Source organism: Falco biarmicus, chromosome Z (assembly GCF_023638135.1).
Source record: "Falco biarmicus isolate bFalBia1 chromosome Z, bFalBia1.pri, whole genome shotgun sequence".
Taxonomy (NCBI): domain Eukaryota; kingdom Metazoa; phylum Chordata; class Aves; order Falconiformes; family Falconidae; genus Falco; species Falco biarmicus.
This window is the reverse complement of record NC_079311.1, coordinates 39960100-39972583: the sequence shown is the minus strand read 5'-3', so window position 1 is coordinate 39972583 and position 12484 is coordinate 39960100. Positions and strand designations below refer to the sequence as shown.

General features: G+C 36.4%; 1 long non-coding RNA gene across 1 annotated transcript in view; it reads right to left on the bottom strand.

Annotated features, from left to right (window-relative positions):
- LOC130143110 (uncharacterized) overlaps nt 1–12484 on the bottom strand; it is a 114831-nt gene that overhangs the window by 79382 nt on the left and 22965 nt on the right. Inside the window, exon 2 of the long non-coding RNA XR_008819639.1 lies at nt 10398–10472. This is a non-coding gene — a long non-coding RNA (uncharacterized LOC130143110). The remainder of the gene's footprint in view (nt 1–10397; nt 10473–12484) is intronic.

The window sequence follows — 12484 nt, the reverse complement described above, 5'->3', positions numbered from 1 at the left end:
CCAGTTCGTCATAATTTCTCAATAGTGGAGTTAGTGAAACATTCTTTTAAAAATAGGCCTACATAGTTAAACAATATGCACTTTGTTTTCCAATTATCTAAAATTAGCATCTAAGCAGTTACACTTCTGTTTAACTGTGAAGTGCACAGCAAGACAAAATGAATTTAATTTTAAAGTAACTTAAATTTTGTAGATAATTTGATGTTCCAGCAAGTGATGCTCATGAGACCTAAGCCTTTGGGTGTTGTGCAATTCTCAAGAAAAGTATAATATCCAAGTGAATATATGTTGTGTCATCATTCTGCCTGGAACTGGGTGGAAATAGTTTTAGTCTGTTTGTCATTTAAAGTTTACCTTATAGGATGAACTGATAGCCAGAAATGACTTTTTCTCTGATGTCATAAAAATAGAGAACCATTAGTGACTGGATTATTCAAGATAGAAATAAACAAACATACTTGGAACTGTAAAACAGGTTAAAAAAATTAAAAAATTCAAGACGTGATTTGAACTCATTTGCGATGAGTAAGATTGTTTACTTTTTAAAATACTGCTGTTCTCACAAATTGTTGGCACAACTTATGTGATGTATACAACCAAACCAGTGATTTTTGCTATCTATAACTCCTTAAACAAATCCTGATAAATATTGATAAAAATGTTACCAGAAAAAACTTCTGAGAAATCTGTGTAGTTTTTATAGCTTTTTAATGGGAGAATCGCTGTATGGAAGTAATAGCAGAGAAAGCAACATCTGAATAGAGGCTGAGGTATACTCATATTCCACTTCAATAACCCACAGGGATTGTCATTATAAAATTGGCATTTACTTGTAAGTTTCAGAATGACTACAAAATTATAGTATCTAGGATATCATAACATAGTGACAAATGTAGACTTCAGTGCTGACCTCTGTAACTGCTGAAGGTGCATCAGTATGGAGAAATTTGTACACCTTTTTCCCCAAGCGGTAGCTGCTCTATTGATGGATAAGCCTGGTCTCCCAGGCTGTTGAATCACTACTAAATTAATCAAGAATGTTAACAGAGAGTTTCTATTTTATACATTTACCATCCTAAATAATAATCAGGTTTGTAGCCACCAATTTAGTCAGTGGAAGTTGTTCCTCTCTTTGCAGCTATCAAAAAAACCCACCTTTTCTTTTTTTTCTGTTCATTGCAAGAAGTAAAAACAAAATTAAATGTAAAGAGTGCCTTTCTCTTTGTTGAAAAAAAAGATGTGAAAGATGAAAATGCATTTTTAGAACAATTTATTGATGTGTTCTAAAAACATTTCCCTCTTTTTATTTTCCCCCTCAACTTTTGACTTTCTAAAAGTTATAACTTGAGGCTAAATGGTATTTTTATCTTTGCCTAGACCTCTGAATGTCATTTTAAATGAGTGTATCTGTACATGTGGAACCTGCAGTACTTACGGAATCAGAAGCAAAACTGAAATAAAAGAAAAAACAGAAGCCAGAGGAAAAACAAGCTTTAGAAAGCTAGTCGCCAGCAAGTGATCAGTACATATTGTTGTGGTTTGTATAAAATAAAAAATGAGTCAGTAAGTTTCTTTCATTGAAATAATCTAAATTATGACTTTCTTCCAGTGTGAATGGTGCACTGATGGTAAACAGAGTGTTGAATATAAGCCACAGGATTTTGAATGGGAGTTATTGTTATCTATGCAAGTACAAGATTCTTTAAAATGCCACACCTACAAAAGTATGGAGGTCCTGATTATTGTGCACAGAAGTGGTGGGTCACTCAAAAGATGAAAATGAAGATCTACATATTTTAATAGGGTTACATTATCCATAAGTAGGATTTACAATTCCTTTCAGCTCAGGTCAAACCACTGTAGTTTCAAGAGGAGCCAGATCATAGCCATGTCAAGTAGGGTGGTGCAGACTGAGATCTGAGCTATGAATACTCAAAGGATCACTCCACTGAATTTTCTTTAGGTTGAATGACCACTATTTTCTTGGAAAGCTGAGGATCTCAGGTTCCTATTCTATTCAGGCTTTTTTGGCTATAGTTCAGCTGAATCCATCTCTTCTGTGCATTTATTTTAAATTGTAACATGTGGATAGGAGACACTTGTGCCTCTAGCTAACTGCTTGTTTATTATTTCATTTAGAAGTTTGTTAAATAAAAGACTAGATATATGAATAAAGGAATCCAACTGCAAAACTCAAGGAGCAAAAGCAAAGGTTATTCATCCAGCAGCTTATTTCATGTTCCAGCAAATAAAAGGAACTTTATGACTTTGTCATTTTTACATATTCTCAAGCTTTTCCTGCAAAGTGTTTCAGAGTCAGACATTGAACAGTGTTAGGGGTGAGACAGGATAAACAACCTGTAGGGTGCAGGAGCGGGCTGGAAATTAGGACCATACGTGGCAACCAGTTAGCTGAGGGGAATGTGCTGGAGCTTGTATAGACACAACAATTAACAGGATGAGTCATGCTGAGAGAGCATAGGGGAGTGGGGGACCGATGGCGCCAAGGATGGCGCCAAAGAAAGGTAACACCTTGCTGTTAATTGGTGGTAGTTAACCACCAATCGGGGATTGCCTAGTATGCAATGCTTAGCTCAAAACAACCAACCTGTTTAAAATGCATGACTTCTGAAAGCATATATACCCGTGTTTCTATACAATAAATCGACATTTGCTTGCATCAAGCTGCTTCTCGTCTCTTCATCGCAGCAGTAGGGAATTTGGATGCTGGGGTTTATTTAAGCAATGAGATTAGAGTTTTTACCTTACTTAACTTGTTTGCTCATCCCTAGCCACCTCTATGTCCATGAGGCCTTGACTTCCCTGTCCAGCAGGAAGGTCACTGCTGGCCTGTGATGGCTGGGCAGAAAGTTATGTTGGTTTCTGCTGTGTCACTGCTCCCAGTCTCAAGCATTTGGGACTGAGATCCCTGGGCCCCTGACATTCATCTCTGCATAGGACTTTTAGCACTGTCTCTCACTTCCAGGATATTTTCTGCAGCCAAGCACTCCACATTCTTCTTTCAAAAGCCACTTTTTCCTGTTGGAAACTTGTTTTGGCACTGCCTCCTTTCTGGAAGCTTCCAAACCCTCAGTTTTCCCAGCATAAACAGTCAACATATAGAAACACAACATGTGATCAACTTCCGAGTTGGTGATTCTATCTCATGTCTATTATTTTCACAATTCAAGACATGCCACTTCTGTTTAGCCCAGGTGTTGTCAAAATTAACAACCAAACTGTACCAGTCACAGCTAGCAAGTGACAGGCTTCTGCGTGAGAGTTCAATTTTTGAGTTTCCCACATATATACCCAATTATCTGCTACCTAATAGCATTAATAACCTAAACAATTTTTTCACCCTTGACAAATAGCTGCCAGCAAAACCAAGATATAGGCCTCTCATACATAGAAGACAGTATTGTATGATTCCACATATGTACAGTAAAAATTAAGGGAAGTGAGAATTAAACATACTAAAAATATTTCATGAAGACTTTAGAGGAAGCAAGGTTTTATTTATTGGCCCTCTGTGTTGAGCTATCTTCCTTACTGTCAGTGTCTTTACTTGGTTTACAAAGCTGTTATCGTTTTATCTTATTGTTGTATGTGCCAATGATGAAAATACTGATTGTGCTCAGCTGCTTCTTTTTTTTTTTTTTTACTAAGTTAATAATTGGGTGTATTACCTAACAAGATTTGCTTTCTACTTTATTTGTTTACTTATGTGTATATATACACACATGTATATGAACCCTAGATGCCTTTTGCAGCCTTTTGCTTTGAACTCTTCTCCAGACACTGTTAAAGGATCATCTGTGCAGTTCAGTGCTCTGTGGTGTGACTCTTGCACATTTGATTTAGTTTCCATGTCTTCATATATTTTGTATCTTGCTAGCTTGCTCTTGGGTTCTAGACTCTTGACAGGCGCTACTGTGCATTTGACCACATGGTTACTACTCATTTGTGGTAGCAGAGTTATTTCCTGTATTGTAGCCATATCTGACTTTTCCAAAGCGTATGCTTTGTAAATTCTTTTCTTCTTTCCTTCCTGTTATATATAAGTGTATGCTTTGTAAATTCTTCTTTACTTCCTTCATTATAGATGTGAGTATGATCAGGCTTTAGGGATTCTTTCGCAAAGAACATATGAACCCTTCTTTTAAAGCAAACAAACACGTAAATTTTTATATTACACTTACCTAATACAGTATTTTAAAAAAATATGATTTATTTTATGTAGCTTAATATTTTATACATTAATTTATCAAAATGCAATATTTCAAACAATCACTTCATTTAATAGATTTTTCTCTTAAATAATACAAAATACAACACAGGACATAATCATGTACTAGTGAAATCATCCTATTGTGGCTATATTGGCATTTCCTTTTGTAGTTGGGGCCATTCTTTGAGAAGAAGGAAAACCTGGATTCCATTTTATTTCTCAGTATGTGCAACAGAAGTGTGAAGCTATGCACTCACTTTCCCAGCTAAATGTTTTCACTGCTGAACTCTGTCACCACAAATCCATACATATAACTCATGCAAAGAGGAATAAACCAATAAAACCAATAAGCCATTAGTGAGATTCAGTGACGTATTTACTGAGTCCAGACTACTCTATCCTAAAGGCAAAATACTGACTAAAGAAAGCTGTATTTTGATTCCTGTTTCATTATCATCCCTGCCTTGTGCAGATGAAAAATAACGTTTAAGATCCCAAGTCCAAGTATGGTGTAACTTCAGTATATAGGTTCTCTAGTCTTCTAGGACAGCCTAAGATCTTGATTGTATAGTGTAGATATGTCTGCAAGATTCATTACCATCTCAGTGATCATGATTGGGGATTTCAATAGGCAGTTAAATACTTTGAAGTTTAACGGTGCAGTAAATTGCATCACTTTTCATTCTTGGACATTTTTTTCTTTTTTTTTTTTTTTAATTTATTGTCTAAGTAAAGGTAATAGCATTGTCCACAGTGAAAGTTATTTTTAGACATTGTAGTAGTACGGTATGGATTCTTCACATAGTCAACGTTTGACACTGTATTTTCTCATAGGGTAATCAAAGTAGTTTGTTTGTTACTGTTTTCCCAATGACATATGCGGAAGGAATAGAAAAGAAATGGATTTAAGCATACATAGAATTCTTCTGAAACTATAATTTAGTTCATCAAGTTGGATATGAAATGACAGCTAGTGATGCACCTTGCATTTATTATGTGAACATATAGTTAAGTGTATTGCTTTACCTTCTTGGATGGAAATTATGTGAATATATTTATATTTAAAGCTGTTATGAGTAAAAAAATTGCAGATGTTGTAACAACTTTAGTAATGTGACCTTGCAGTCAAGGTGGTGGAAACCACAGAAATGCAGAATTGTACTGGGTCTGGCTGGTATGAGGAAAGTTAGCTCCATCCCAACCACACCATGTGGCACTCAGTTTTTTCCTGTGTGACCAGAGGGACGACATGGGGAAGTGGGATGGTGAACCTGCCTTGAAGCTAACACACACAAACGGGGGAAAAGACAGCTGCTAAGAAGGGCCATTCAAGAGGGTAAATTCTTGTGATTCCCCGTAGAAGAAGGACTAAAAGTTTCTCTCTTAATTGCGGTGAAATGATTTCTAGTCTGGCACTGCAATGGTCAGCAGTGAATACTGTGACCAGGAATAGAGGTTCTCTGCCTTATGCCAGGAGAAGGAAAGGGATAACTGAGTTTACTGGACTGTGTGGATCTATCTGATGGCGAGACATATCAGGTCCTCAGAGATGTAAGACTTTGGTGGACACTGGTGCACAGTGTACACTAGCACCATCACAATACAATGGAGAGGAACTCAACTAGATTTCTGGAGTGATGGAGGATACCAACAGTTGTCTGCACTGGAGACTGAGGTAAGCCTAACAGGACAAGTGGCAAAAGCACGCTATTGTGACCAACTTGGAGGCACCATGTATTCTTGACATAGACTACCTTAGGCGAGAGTACTTCAGGGACCCGAAAGGGTAGTGATGGGTTTTTGGTGTATCCATCATGGATACAGAGAAGATTAAAGAGCTGTCTACCTTGCCAGGCCTCTTAGAAGATCCCTCTTTTGTGGGTTGAAGATCAGCAAGTGCCAATTCTGTATATTGCAACTGCAAACTGCAGCATAATCCATATACATTTTCTACTTTTTTATTTTGTGTTTACACAGCATGCAGTAAAATTGATTCTTCATCTGCGACTTGGATTCCTAGCAAGTGCTAAAGGTTTACAGCTTCCTCATACAAGACCACAAGGAGATTTAGAAAAATCTTTAGGTTTTTTTTTCTTAGAATATACTATTTGATATTTTCCCTTTTTCTTCTTTTTATTATGTTTTTTTTTTTTAAAAAAATATTTTGCTCTTCCTTTATTATTTTTATTTCTTTTGTTTTAGGGAAAAATGCAATAACGGAGGATCATACTGGAGAGGCTTTAGGTGATGTTGTCCAGCTCTCTGCATGCATTTTCTTTGTTTTTATATGAGATTTGTTCTTAGCTTTGTTCTTAGGTCTGATTATGCCATTCTTTTGGGGTTGTTTCCATGAAAATTTATATGTTGCTTCCAAAATATTCCGTATCTCTTGCTTTATGTTAAAATGATTAACCTAATATCAAGAGAATCTGAACAAAAAATGTTTGGCATGTGGTGAAAAGTATCATTTGCTTTCATCTTGACAGATACTCTAGAAGTCCCAGGATAGAGTGTCTTCAGTTGGCCTCAAGGGAAAAGAGTTTATTTTTAAATAATGTGGTGGTTTTTTTATGAGCTGTGATCTGAAAAGTATTACAAAAGTGTGAAAAGTTTAATACTCAATTTCAGGTTGTATATGTGGGGAAACCCCTTTCATATAGCAAACCCCCTTATCACCATTTTGCTATTTAGAAAAGTCCCCATCAAATTAAAAAACAGAGCATGTTTTAAGAAGAAGCTTTCAGAAACACAACCGTATATTCTCAAAGCGCAGAAAAAGTTTTAGTCATTTACTACTAGTATGCATCAGTCAAGCCTACAGTATTCTCCATTGAGGTAATTCAATTGCAATGCCTGTTATAGATAAGGGTTTTTCATCATCCTATGCTTCCTCACTAATTAACTTTTAATGTTACAGTAATATCTGGGACTAATCAACTTGTTTCTCATCTGCAGCTATGTCTCAGTCAACAGTGACCTTTCTCACTGTAATTTCATTGAAAACTTGCATATTTGTTTGACTAACTTAGAAAATAATGCTTGTTCCTTAGATTCATACTAATTAAAGATTAAATAATTTATGCTGATAGTGCCGACCATCTCTGTTCATGAATGACAAACACATTAGTCAAAGTATTGATTTTTCTTTTCTTTGTGTCATACTTGTACAATCTGAAATTCCAGATTCCTAAGCAGTAGGATGAATGTGCAGGAATTTAGGATTTCCCCAGCTGCAGGCAACTGGCTGTGAATCAATAACATAACTTTGATATGACTTTACTTTTCATTCTGGATGACAGAATTCTACTAGTAAATGGTTTTTAAAACGTGAGCTGGGAATAGCCTTCCCTTGAACTAACTGGAATGTAGATCCTAGGTTTGGTATATGTTCACTGAACTGTTTAGAAAATATTCCATTGACTTCAGTTGCCTTTGTCTTGAGTACCCAATATGTTTGCTTCAACCAAGTGCTGACATATTTCACACATATCGCCGAGCCCCCCTTCCAATTTGGTACTTTAAAAAATTACCACAGTAAGAGTATCTCTTGAAAAACCATCCTAAATGGGGGATGGTGGTGAGCGGAATGAAAGTAGAGGAAGAATTGTGTAGCTGTGTTTAGTAAATTTTTGTTTCTACAAGAAGCAGGAAACATTGACAGTCACCTTTGCTGCTAGTTTCATGAACCACCTTTAAGTTCACAGAGCTAGTATAAAACTGTAAGATAACCAACAGAAATAAGTAAATTATTTCAACCAATCAAAACCATACAATTTTTCAAATTACTTTTTTCATGGGGGTTTCTTGAAGGATGCAAAAATTTTGGTTATCCAGAGAAAAGCAAGAATCTAAACTAAAACCCAAAAGTACGACTTCGGCAAAAGGTGATTTCTTGCACAAAGGCAGGACAAGATTCTGCTTTTTTGCCTCTGCATATTTAATGTAGTGCCTTCCTTACCTACCTGTTTTAAAGAGGCCAAGGTAAATTGTTCCACTTGTTTTCTACCCAAACTAGTAATTTGTATGTCCACAGATAGTGGATTCTGCAGAATTTCCCATGTAATACTAAGAATGTTATTTGTATGAAATTCTTTTACTGAGAACTGAAAGGTAAGGAAAGGAAAAAGATTAAAAGAAACCCATAACATTGAGGAGTCAAATTAAAATAGAAAAAAGTGGGGATTTTTGTATTTTTACCAATGGTCTTAAAAGTAGCAGTTGCTTAAATTGTCAAAATATCCTTGTTTTGAAAACTTCTGAGCTTTTCTGTGTAAATCTGGTGAATGAGTTAGCATGACCGTGTAAAACAGGAGTGCTTTCAATGGGCTGTAGAGAAACACACTCCCATGAGGTAAGATGAAGGCGGCAATGGAATTTTTTCTCAGCATAATGAATGGTACAAAAATATTGAATATATTTTGTGCTTTTCATATGTTGCTCTTTGATTCATGTAAAAATATTATTGATGCATATTTTGAAGGATCATCCTCTCCTTTATAAAGCATTTATCAGCCAGATGATAATTCACTAACTTTTCATATGGTTTTAGCTAAGAAAAATTGTGGCCTGTGTTTCAGGAGGAAACAACGCTGCATATTTTAAAAGGTAAAAAATCCTCCCTTCCTGAAATCATGTTTATTTTTTCTTATTAAAATTACCTCCATTCCCCAAACACAAATTCACTTCAACATTTTCTTTGTCATGAGTATATTTATAGGATCAGACAAGTTTTGAGACTGTTGGTTTTGATCAGCATATCAATTACAAAGAAAATCCTAATAAGAAGGTAAAGCACAGTGAGAGGACATGGTTTTTTTAAGACATAGTTATTTTAATTTCACAGTTTTGAATGTGTCATATGCACATTTCTGCTGGAAGGACTGATAAATGATAGAAACAGGAAAATAGTTGTAAAGTATGTCAGACAAATTCCTGTCTGTTAATGAATGCTAATGTGAAACTTGGGATTTTTTTTTTTTTTCAAGGCATTTAACTTCTGGTTTAGGAGGATAAAGAGAATGAAAAAATCAGACGTTTCATCTCATAATGAAGTTGGCCTCAATTCTTTTGTAGTCTGAACTCCATTTGCTAATTTTTACACCTAATTGATAGCTGCTGGACTAAGCTTATGTGCTGTATGGACTACATTTATTAAAGGGTCTTACACAATAAATCATGCAAAAAAATCTGTTTGTATGTTAAAAAAATAGTTCTGCTAAGATTCTACATGACACAGATGCTTTTATGACACAACATAAAATCTGTACAACTTTCTGAGCATTAAAATCAAACCTGCATATTATCTTTTGATCTGGTGTTCTGACCTTAGTAGGCAAGGTCTCACTGCTGGTATGCATCAAATAAAACAACAGCATATTAAAAAAAAAATATTAGGGGTAAAGCTTATTTATAATCCTCTTCTGATTCCCTTCTGATGGCTTTGCTGTAGACAGTTGTCATGGTTTAACTCCAACCAGTAATTAAGTACCACGCAGCCACTCACTCCCTCCCCCCTCACCCAGAGGGATGGGGAGGAGAATCAGAAAGGAATGTAAAACTCAAGGGTTGAGAAAAGAACAGTTTAATAATTGAAATAAAATTAAAATGAAAGAGCAAAAACAATTAAAAAATTACAGTTATAATGAAAAAAAGGGAGGGTTAAGAGGAACTAAATCCAAAGAGAAGGGAAAAGAAAACAAGTGATGCACAATACAATTGCACACCCACTGACGAATGCCCAGCTGGTCCCTGAGCAATGATCAGCAGCATGGACCAACCTCCACGTTTATATACTCAGCATGTCGTCCCATGGTAGGGAGTACCCACCCCTTTGGCTAGTTCAGGTCAGCTGTCCTGGCTGTGTCCCCTCCCAACCTCCCGTGCCCCTCCAGTCCTCTCGCTGGCAAGGCCTGAGAAACTGGAAAGTCCCTGACTTAAAGTGAACATTACCCAGCAATAACCAAAACCATCCAGATGCCATCAGCATTGCTCTCACACCAAATCCAAAACACAGCACTGCACCAGCTACTGAGAAGAAAATTAACTCTATCCTAGCTGAAACCAGGACAAAAATGCTAAATATTCTGTCTCTGGATGATGATTTTTGGATGCAGTGCTTTTTGTTAGCTTTCAGGAGTGCACATTAAAAGTAAGTTACAGTCCTTACTTGGGGCTCATGCACATCATGTCTACTTTTTCTTCGTTTTGGTTTTGATGGCTTATGCTGTCAGATTCGGTACCCCTGTCAGAAAATATTACGCAAAATCAAATTGTTTCATGTTATGAATAGTGCTGTTATCATTTGCAATTTGCCCACCCTTTTAAAATCAAAGTTATAGCTCACTGAGTTCAGAGCAGCAGAACAAAAGGGAAATTGAACCCTTTATCTTAGTCTTTATTATTTACTACAAATTTAAGCATTTTTCCTGTGCTGTTGCTAAATCCTCTGGAGCATTTTTCTGGAGTTTGTTGAGAGCTCAAGAACATGGGGCTGACATGTGGGAAGTGATGGAAAAATATATTCTTTGAACTAAAGGCTGTTAAACTCTATGCCAGTGTCTGAGGGATGGGAAGGAAGTGAGGACTCAGGTCTGAAAACAAAGTTTTATTAATGCATGGCAAAGTATGAGCAAACCTTAACCAGCAGCAAAGGGGGGCATGCAGAGAAGCAAAGCTGCGTGTGATATATAGATTTTTTCAGCATTTCTGAAATATAATTTAATTACTTCGGTGATGAGAGGCAACCACCCTCACAACCGACTGCTTGACTGAACTCATTTGCAAGGCAGACCTACTACTGGACCTGTTGTTGCAGTGGGAATTTTGGCTGAACACAACTATCCCTACCAACTACCAAAACTATTGTGTAGACAGAAATATTAACAGGACATGATCCAGAAGATAATTCTATGTTGCTTAAAGAAATTATACTGAAGAATGTCAATATTGTAAAATTAACACCATCTTAAGCTTAATCCTTATTTCCGTATTTTGAAGTGTAGCCATCTGACCTGTTTTCTGGAATTCTCACAGAAGAACAAAGAAATTATGCATTCTGTATTAATACAACTATACACTACCAGCTCTTCACCTGGTTAGTAAAACCTTTGCAGTGGACTTGCCACCTTGGATGATGTATAGTGTCTCTAATTAAAATTGGAACTTATATTTAGAGAGGTTGGTAGGAGAGAATAAGAGGAAATTCTTGCAATGCTAGAGTTATTTCCTCAGAAGAACTTTCAGTGTTTCCCGTCCTAACATTGTACTTGTTAGCATACAGTAAATGCTTTACTCCTTTGGGGAAACATCCCTTTTCCTTGGAAGATATACTGGCAATGCTAAATGCAGCTCAAAGCATGCACTTCTAGTGATCCTACAGTTTGTTAGAAACCCAGTAAAAGAAACCCTGGTTTGTGGAGGTAGGAAAATCTCCTTATTTACTAGGTCAAAGGGAGATTTCCTCCAGTTTCCCTGTCATCATCACATTCTGCAAACAAAAGTAAACTTTCAGTATGCCTGGATTTCCCTTTAATGAAGGCAGAAGGTCAGAAAGTTTTGATTGTGATGCTTGTGATTATGACAGTAAAAGGTTAAATAAAGTAGGGGAACATCAAACAATTGTAAACATGATTTAATCATATTTTTGGAAGAAAGCACAAAACTTTGCTAACAACCAAATGCAGACTGCTGAACTAATAAGAAACCCCCCAAAAACCCACAATCATGTGAACACTGAAAGCAGAAAATGTAGGTGTCAGTGTTCAAATCTTTGTCTTTATGCTGGAGTGTTTTGCTAGTAAAAAAAGAATTCTGTTCTTGACCTTATGAAAGAAAATCTTATTTACTTTTTGAAATGTATTTACACTACAGAAGAAATGAATGGTGGGAGATGTCTTAGACCTCTCTCTTGAAATCTGGTAAGGTGAACTTAGAAGAGCTTCTTCTAAAGGAGGGTAATTGTTGTGGGTAACCTAAATCACCTGCATTTGGGATGTGAAATCTCCAGGTTCTGTGTCTGCTTGTTACCTTCATGTGGCTGTGAACCCCACTAGTGTGACCATCAGCAGGAACCCTTCTAACTCTGAAACTCACTTTGGCTATCCTCTGGCAGAAGTGACAGCCCTTCTTCAGGCCCACAGATAGGAAGTAAGAAAGCAGCAGAAGCAAAACTTTGCAAATGAATAAATAAATAAATAAGTAGATGATGAGGGCACAGACACAAGGGGCTGCTAAAATGAAGTTATTATGACAAAA